This window comes from Octodon degus, unplaced genomic scaffold (genome assembly GCF_000260255.1).
Source record: "Octodon degus isolate 3935 unplaced genomic scaffold, OctDeg1.0 scaffold00018, whole genome shotgun sequence".
NCBI lineage: Eukaryota > Metazoa > Chordata > Mammalia > Rodentia > Octodontidae > Octodon > Octodon degus.
In genome coordinates this window covers 9,213,909-9,223,658 of record NW_004524594.1, presented here as the reverse complement: position 1 = coordinate 9,223,658, position 9,750 = coordinate 9,213,909, and the positions used below count along the sequence as shown (strand labels likewise).

At 34.6% G+C, this 9,750-nt stretch overlaps 1 pseudogene; it reads left to right on the top strand.

Annotated features, from left to right (window-relative positions):
- Window positions 1-4,438: 4,438 nt before the first annotated feature.
- Window positions 4,439-9,750, top strand: part of LOC101565844 — a 5,894-nt pseudogene continuing 582 nt past the window's right edge.

Here is a 9,750-nt window from a genome sequence, read left to right as displayed (position 1 = left end):
CTTATACCCAATTGAAAAGATGATTTCAGTTCACACCAATCCATATTGAGTATAGAGATTAAGTATATTTAAAAACTTATGTCACTCGTACATTCTCTGTGTGGGTCCAGAGACCATATTTGTGAACTCTGATGAAGTGAGGAAGGTGAGACCTGAGAAAACAATTAGAAATAGTGAGGATCGCCAAGACACGGTGGCCAGAAATGACAGAGAGATATTTAGATGAACTTGTCCTCACTTCAGACTGGTAAACAGACTACAGAGGATTGGAACTAACTGACATTTCCGGTATCAAGGCAATGTGTTTGCAATTTCTAGTGACTTCTGTTTGAAATTTTAATTGAAGTTAAGTGGCCCTTATCTGCAATGTGTTCCATGAATGTTTTTTTTTTTTTTTCTATTTATATTTGGTACAGGGTCTCACTACACACCTTGGACTCCTAGTGATTCCTCCTGTTTTCATCCTGCCTAGCACTGGGGTTGCAGGCATGTGCCTACATACTCACACTTGGCTGCTGGCTCAGCGCACCTCAGGGGCAGGGCCTGTGCAGCAAGCAGGACAGGTATCGAATTGTGGTTCCTGCTCTTGCCAAAGCCAATGCTTAGCCAGCTGAGCTATCTCACCGGCCCTGTGCCATAGAATTTCAACCTTCTACTCTTGTCCCCGATTCTATGAGAAAAATAGAGTTAATAGTGAGAATGTGGGCAGTTAAGGGAATACAAGAGATTATGAGATACAGAAGAGTAGTCAGAAACGGGTGGGAATTGTAAGATAGTGGGAAGGGGGACAGGTTTTGATACAGAAGCCATGAGATTGCTTGTGTACTTCATCTGAGCTCCTTTTTCTAAGATACATTGGATAATACATCAATCCTACTCACTACTAATGTGACTTCTATTATTGAAAGTTAATCAAACAAGCAGAGACAATTTAAAGAAATGCTATCTACAGTGACTTTTCTTTGAGTGTTTGCTTGCTCATTTACTTTAGAAACAAGAAGTGATCCCAGGGCTTTCACTACAAACTACATCTGCAACCTCTGTTTTATGCTTTGTTTTGAGATAAGGTCTTAATATTTCATTACACTGCTCAGGCTGGGCTTGACCTTGCAATACTCCCAGAGTGCTTATTACAAGTGTGTGTCCTACTCATGGTTCTGTCGTGCTTATTGATAATAGTAGTTTAATACTGCTAAGAGAAGAGTCTGTTTACTGTGAGATAAGAGCTTCTAAAATCTCTTCCTAATAAAGCAGCAAGATTTCCATAGGAAAAATTTAGATCAAACCAGTCTGGATATGGTCTTACTCAGTAAACTTGGAAAAGTGAAAACTTTCCCAACCTTAAGTTATCCTGTTTATAAAATGACTAACAGCATTATTTACATTAACAGGTTGTTGAATTATTAAGTAATGCTTTACATTCCAATGTAATAAGATAGAAACTGGCATGTTAATTATCTGCTATTCATGAGAATTGCTATTTGATATTACTATTATAAGTATCTATAATTGAACTGATCTAAGGAATGAAGAGTAAATACACACTAGAAAATACTGTCAAGAGGGATTTGTTCTAATAGTGTTTGTAAATAGGATATCATGTCCGCATCTTGTACAGCAATTAACCACTAGGAAGAATGTATGCAATGTGTTAATTATTGAACCTGTCCTAACAGTTTGGTTTGAAAATGTCTCATTGCCATTTGTTTCTCAGTAAAATTATGGAAAAAAATAAAAATTAAAAAAAGAAAACACTGTCAATTACCCATACAGACAATCTGGAAGAGTTAGAAACAAAGCAGTTTTCCGTGATTCCTGTAAGGATCTTCAGTAATGAGAGTCAAAACTAATATTCTTCATGACTTGATCACAAAAATATCAATAAGTATTTTACTAAAGTTTTGCCTCTTTTGCATTTTTTATTTAACTCAGAATTGCACGAATAATGCAAGTTACCCCACCTGTCTTCCCTCATGCCTAAATTCATTCCCCATTTGACACAGCACAATATACTTCAGAAATATGAGACTCCAGACGTGGCCTGCAATATAGAGCTCGAATGCTTTTCAATCACTCAAAAACCACCGTTAAAAAAAATAATAACCCTAAATGGAGATGGACTGATAGTATGCTAGAAGATATTGGTGCTGCTAGGTTTAATAAAACATGATTGACATGCTTAGATTTATCATGGGGAGGATCACAGTTTTATAACAATCAAAAATGACAAAGAGAAAAATTGGCTAGCAGTGAGAGAGATGAGACCATTAGCACTGGAACAGGTAATGTTGTTTATTTCCAGAACAGCATCTTTCTTCATGAGTGTGATCTCTAGGCCCTGTTCCTGTCATTTGACCACTGAGGCCACCGTCTGTGACTGCTTTCTCTATTCTTAGCTGAGTATGTAGAAGCTCGGCCAAGAAATTCTTCCTTTAGCCATCGACATAAACAATGAGCTTTACCTCCTCCATAATTTTATTATCTAAATGCATTAATGACATTATTTTCAGTCTTATGGTGAGGAAAAAATAAAACCTTCAAGGAAGAGACAGAAACAGTGAACACAAATATCCTGCTGGTTATAGACTTGTCTCACAGGGACTGTTTCTCTATCTGTAACACAGAGATTGGTGCCTTCTTCAGAAACTGTTTTGCATCTGGGTGACGGGAAGAATTTGAAAGAGCTCTGACAGTGTCATGAGTCAAAACTGTCTCTATTGTTAATGCAACATATACTAGGAGATAGAGAAATAAAAAGCCCTCGGCACTCTAAGCATTTAGTTCTCTTGATTTTGGTCTCAGAATTTTCTAGACATTATTCTATTCCCAAACTTTGTCACATGCATGTGCTATAATTCTCTTCCAAAACATGATGGAGTGTTAGCTTGTCACTATGCTCAACAGATTATCTTTAACAATGTTTGTTTTGGGTTTTGTTTTATTTTGATTGCGTGAAATTTTGTGAATTTTTAAATTCTATGGTGCCATGAATTACAAAACTATTAATACAATTGTCTGTTCAGATCATGAACCAATTAATCTCTCATGTGGGCCATCTTTATTTTACCACAGTTTGCCTCAAACATCAACATCCTAGATATTCAGTCAACGCAATTCAAAAATTACTGAAAAATAGGTGGCAGTGGGCAAGAGCAGTCATTTTCAATGAACAAGGTTTTCTTTATCATAAATATGAAATTACTTATTAAACCCAGAATTAGAGACAATGATATAGTGAAAAAATTATATTACTCCTTTCTATTACTATATCAAATGCCAGAGATAAATTCATTTGTACAGGGAAAAGGTTGATTTGACTCATGTATGCTTTGACAGATTTCAGGCTGTGGAGTTTTGCCTGTATTGCTTTTGTAGGGGATGTATCCTGGGGCAAGTTTCTTATGGTGCTAGGAAAGCAGAGATGGGGTACCAATACTATTTTCGAAGATATGCCTTCATGATCTGATTTCACTCTACCAAATACCATTTCCTTAAAGTTTTACCACAGCCCACCAGTCCCACAAATAAGGGACCAGGTTTCCAACACATGTACCTTTGAGCGTCTGTTATGCTTTAGATATAAAATGGCTCACAGAGTCTCATGTTCTTTCAAGATGATAGGACCAAGGATGCTATTAGATAGTCTAAACGATCTTAGGTATAATACAGTTAAATTAGCAAACACTGACTTTTCTTAGTTTTCCTATGGGAACTTAGTTTACCTAGGATATACTAAATATATTTTTACTAAACTAACTTAGTGTTCAATGACAGAGACTATTGCTTTTGTAAGAATGATGCACTTTAATTAACTGTCCACATGTGTGAATGGTTTTCATATCTCAAAGGAGTTAAAAACAGTCCTTCAAACCACATAAAAATCATTTTTACTGAACAGAATTTAATGAGGAATATTTTGAAATACTGATAAACAAATTAGTATATTTTCAGGTGAGGTACTGAGGGAACAGTGTTAAATGTGTATTGTCATTTATTATTGCTATCGTGGTTATTATATAACAGGATTTGCCATTGCTAGAAAAAACAAAGATGTACTCAGAAAGTAGAATGGTTAATGAAGAAAAAAAAGAAACAATATATACTTAAAATATATTTAAATAAATAGAGCTAACTTACTATTAGAGAATAGCCTCTGTTTGGAGATGACCCCTGGAGACGTGGCCCAGAAGGGTGCCTTCTTGAGGCTGATTACTCGTCCTCTCTTTCTGCCAGGTAGATTCCATGGAATAAGAACCATGTCCCCAATCATGTCCCTCTGCCATCTTATTTCTCCATTGAAGCCAGTTAACTTTGGACAGAAATTATGAGATAAAGTGCACACACACACACACACACACACACACACACACGCCCCACACAACTACTCTTCTTCTAAATTGTGGGTAGCAGTTACTTCTTTTCCATGAAAAGAAAGTGAATGAAGAGCCTTTTCACCAAGGTGGTGTTGAAAGTGAAGAAAGAAGCCCCTGCCTCTCCCAAAGCTGAAGCCAAAGCAAAAGCTTTGAAAGCCAAGAAAACCATGCTGAAAGGCATCCACAGCCACAAAAAAAGAAGATATGAATGTCTTCCACCTTCTACCATCCCAAGACACTGTGGCTCTGGAGGAAGCCCAAATACACTCAGAAGAGTGGCCTCAGGAGAAACAGATGACCACTACGCCCCCATCAAGTTCCCCCTGACCACAGAGTCAGCCATGAAAAAGATCGAGGGCAACAACATGCTAGTGTTCATTGTGGATGTCAAAATCAATAGACACCAAATCAAACAAGCTGTGAAGAAGCTCTATGACATCGGTGTTGCCAAGGTCAATACCCTAATCAGGCCTGATGGAGACAACACTCACTCCCAATTATGATGCATTAGATGATTAGATGTTGCCAACAAAATTGGGACTATCTAAACTGTGCTTCTATGTGTGATTTTATGAGGCCTCCTGTTCATATGTGACTTCTACTTCTGCATTCTTTGCATATAGGCTGCTCTGGGTCTTACTTTCATTTACAGAATGCAGCACAAGAGATTTTCTATTCCAGTTATAAGGCTGAAGAAACCTTATTTCCAGGTCTCTTACAGTCTTTTCCCACAGTGAAAAATAAGCCAACTTAGTCGCTTATTATTATAACCAACATATTATTTGTTACCACATATGTGTATAAATCTATCCTAAACCATCTTGTATTTTCAGATTCTGATATTTTAGAGTATTCATTAATTGAGAAACGAAACAGTGTATCTAGAAAAGAACACACAATGTCATGAAAAGTAAACAAAAATTATATATTGTCTTAAAAATACCTTATATCAAATATCTATTACATGCAGAAAGCCAAACTAAATACAGCCATACAAAACAGTAAGCATTTAAGGTGCTTATGAGTCCACTTATTGTCGAATTGGAATGGACTCAGTCAGGCAGTTCCTTGCATTTGTTTTGAACCATTTTATGACACTACAGTGAACCAACAAGCCTGGGCTTGGACAGTTTGCTTGATGGCTTTCCCTGTACTATATCCTGCATATTGTATTTTGCTTTTCAAGTCATCAAATAAAATTTTAATGATTCTTATTTAAAGAGTAAAATCATGGAATTAATGACCAAGTTGAGAGAAATATGACAATTTCATGTACGTTCTCAATATACGTCCTTGAGAGTTCTAGAAAAAAAAGAAGAAAAATGTAAACTAAATTATCACTTAAATAGGCAATGGTTTAACATTTTCACTAGCTGAAAGTAAACAAAATTATGGAGCCATAAAATACAAAATATTTTGAAGAGTTGAAAAGATTTACAATATATAACTTATTGTGGGAAGATATTGGACTGAAATCAAAGAGACAATATAAGAAGTTATGTTTGAAAGACGATGCGTAAGAGCTTTCAAAATTAGTTGTGAAAGATATAATTAAAGTTACATTGGAACTAACTTTAGAAGGAATACGATAATGGAATGACATCTTCATAGCTTGGAAGAAATAATTTTCAGTGAATTCTAAACTTACTAAAATGTCTTTCAAGAAATAAAGTAAATCTTAACTACTTTAACATCAAACAAAAGAAAATTGAAACTAGGCCAACAGTAAATCACACTAAAGAAAGTAGAAAAAGTATATTGTAGTGAAAAAAAACTATATCTGTATATAGAAAATAGTTAGCACAGATATACAGCTTTCTCGGAGTTCAATGAGAAGAAAGTCTTGAACTAATAGTGTTCAGACAAGATATCATGTCGGCATCTTGCACTATGAATAACTACTACAAAGACAACAATATGCAATATATTAAGTATTGTAACTGTCCTACGAATCTGCTTTGAAATTGTCTTATTGATACTACTTTCTCAATAAAATTAATATACAAAGTACAATGGAAGACTTCTGATGTTTGATGTGAGTTTTTTTAAACATGGAAGAGTTATAAAATGTAGAATATATGAGGAAGTGAAAATTTAAATGAATATGAACCGCATAAAATAAGTATCAGTTATTTCCTGTGTGGCACCAAGTCAAATATTAAATACAATGGACAACACTATGTGGACATCATGAAAGGAGATTTTACTTATGTTCTTCAGATGAGTGACAAATTATTGAGAAGATTTACATTTTTCTATGAAGTACCTATATTGTTATCTCTTGGAGAACACTAAAAGAATAAAAACAGAGAAAAGATATTGTATATCTCAAAACTTTATAAATGTATAGTCAACCTCTAAGCAGGCAAAAAAGAAGAAAAGAAATATAATGTGTGCAAAATATTAAAAAGCACAAGGTATGATAATAACTATCAAATGTATCAGAAATTATATTAATAGTAAACAATCCATTCTCTACTAAACTACAAGGATCATAACTTAATAAGAGATAAAACATCAAACACACACCTAAGGCTTATGTATATAATACAAATGACATTTAAACAGAAAAAAACAATTAATCTAAAATATATTAAAAATAACATTGGAAATGTTTAATGTCAGATCAAAAATATTCATGGAATAAAGTACTGGCATAAAGAAAAAGCATCACTTTATATTGTGAATTTAATTTCATCAAGGAATTATGACAATTGAAAACAAGCCAAGGAGATTCCCCAGAGACATAAGTGCCTGCTGGCAAGCACAAGGTGTTGAGTTCAACCACCAGTACTGAATGAATAAGTGCAATTAAACAAACAAAATACAGGTCTATGAACTCAATGATATACTCTCAAATTATTTTAAAAGAAAGCCAAAGATGTATTTAAAATTTAAAATTATATCCATGGTGAGAAAAATTTCACAATTCTCTCTATATTGTATTAGAGCAAGCAAAGATAGATGACTTGTATCTCTAGGACAGGGGATATAATTCAGTGACTCAGGCACCTGTCTTGGTAGCACAAGGTCCTTAGTTTGATTCCCTATACTAAAACAAGCAAACAAACAAAGAATAATATTTCTAAAGGTTATACAAGTGCAAACACAAACACATATGCACACACATACACACATACACACATACACATGCACACCCATACACACACCCCCTCAATTTATTGCATTCAACAGTAGTATATGCTACATTGTAAATAGTAATATAATAAATTTAGGAAACTTATTAAAGCTTGTAAAACAAAATGTACTTGTAAAAATCTATTATCCCTGTTTCAAACTACTTCTTTGAAAAGTACTTGTTTCTTTTAAGAAGTCTCAATAAATTCTTCTCTTCTCTAAACCTTCAGCAAATCATTTTTTCCTCCTAATGCTAATATTCAAATAAAGTTTTATGAAGCTTATGGTTATCTGAAACCACTTTGTTATTTTTTCTAGCTTTGAAATTTTATTTCCCTGGAATAATCTATATTATTGATCCTTGACTAGATTTTATTATTAATCTCTCTCATGGAAATTGTTTCTTTTTCTTTTAATCAGCATGCTTGTGTATTCCTATTCACGGATACAATTTACTTAATAAAAAACTCTTCAGATATCTAACTTAAGCAATACCTATTCTTAATTTAACCTACCAGCCAGTCTATCTATCTAACCACTATTATGTCTCTTTTTTTCTAGAGCTTTAAATCTCCTAAAATCATGCATACTAACAAAATCTATTCTGGTTATCACATGACTGGACATGCTAAATATCTTCTTCCTTTTCATAAGTAGCTAAGTGAAAAAAATAGCTCTAATTTCTTGCCAAATATATGTGCTCTAAGTTTATATTTTTAGATAAAATAAATTTTACTACTTAATTACAAAATTTAATTGAAATACAATTTATCATGCACTAAATAATCTTCTAAACATAATTGCCACATACTACAGTAGTAATGTTAGTGTGCCTACGGAGAGTCACATGGAGAGAAAACATTCTCACAGGCTTTCCCAGAGAGCACATTGGCCAAGCAAAGGCTGTGACTCATCCACATGGCTGACACTGACAAAGGTTCTACAATCTGAGGTACATGATCTCAGGAAAAATCCTGAGGCGATTTGAATGACCTTATCAGACCCAAAAGCTACAGCTCTTGTTGCATAGGGCTTGCTTTATCTTGGTCTTAACCATCCAGCAGAAAAGTATAAAAGCAAGTATAAGAAGTAAAGCCACGGTGTTATGTTGAGCTATAGGGGACTCAGGTCAACAATTTCAGACACTGTCAGTCAAGCGGAAGACCCAATACTATTATGAACTACTGGACTCTTTTAGAATATTTTGCTGAGTGAACACACCTATAATATTCAAATGATGGAAGTAAATAAAATGAGGATACAGATGAATGTCCATTTTGTATCTGTGTATTCAAAATGGTTAGGCTAGATATATAGTTACATTCTCTTAATGAATAGAGGGATTTGTTCTAATAGTGTTTGTAAATAGGATATCATATCTGCATCTTGTACAGCAAATAACTACTAGGAAGAGAGTATGCAATGTGTTAATTATTGAAACTGTCCTACCAATTTGATTTGAAACTGTCTCATTGTTATTTGTCTCTCAATAAAATTATAGAAAAAAATAAAGTAGTAATGTTGCTGTAACTTTGGTGCTTGTTTTGTCAATCATTTCTCTGCCTTCAGTAGACTATTTTATGTAAAAAGACAACATAATATTCATTGTTCTCTGATTTTATTATTATTATTCTTAGTGTATACATTGAGCCTGAATAATTTTATTTATGCATTTTTAATGTGTTTAGTACAGGGGCTACAGGATCTCACTATGTAGATAAGACTCTTGGTGATTCTCCTATTTTCAGCCTCCTAAGCACTGGGATTACAGGCACACATCACTGCACCCAATCTCAGTTTCCACCTCAGCGTGCCCCAGGGGCAGAGCCACAATGGCATGCTAGAGATTGAACCCCAGCTACTCCACTCTGCCTAAGCCAGTGCTTTAGTCTGCTGAGCTATCTTTCAGGCCCTTTTATTTATGAATTTTAAACATGGCATTTTAGTCAACATTCTTCTTCTTTGAGTAGAATACCCAATGCTCATAATTTAAAGGAGGAGGGTTTCTATTGGGTCACAGTTTGGGGGGATGAAGGTCATGGCAGGCTGGCTTCAAAGCAGAGTTTGCACAGTGAAGTGGAATGGCAGAAGAACATGGCCCACTCCATGGTGGGTGGAAAGTACAGATAGAAGAAAAGAGCCACAGACAAGAATATCACCTTCAACATCTTGTCCCTAATAACATGCCCCTTTCAACAAGGTGGCATTTACAAACATAAGACATTTACTTCTAATATAT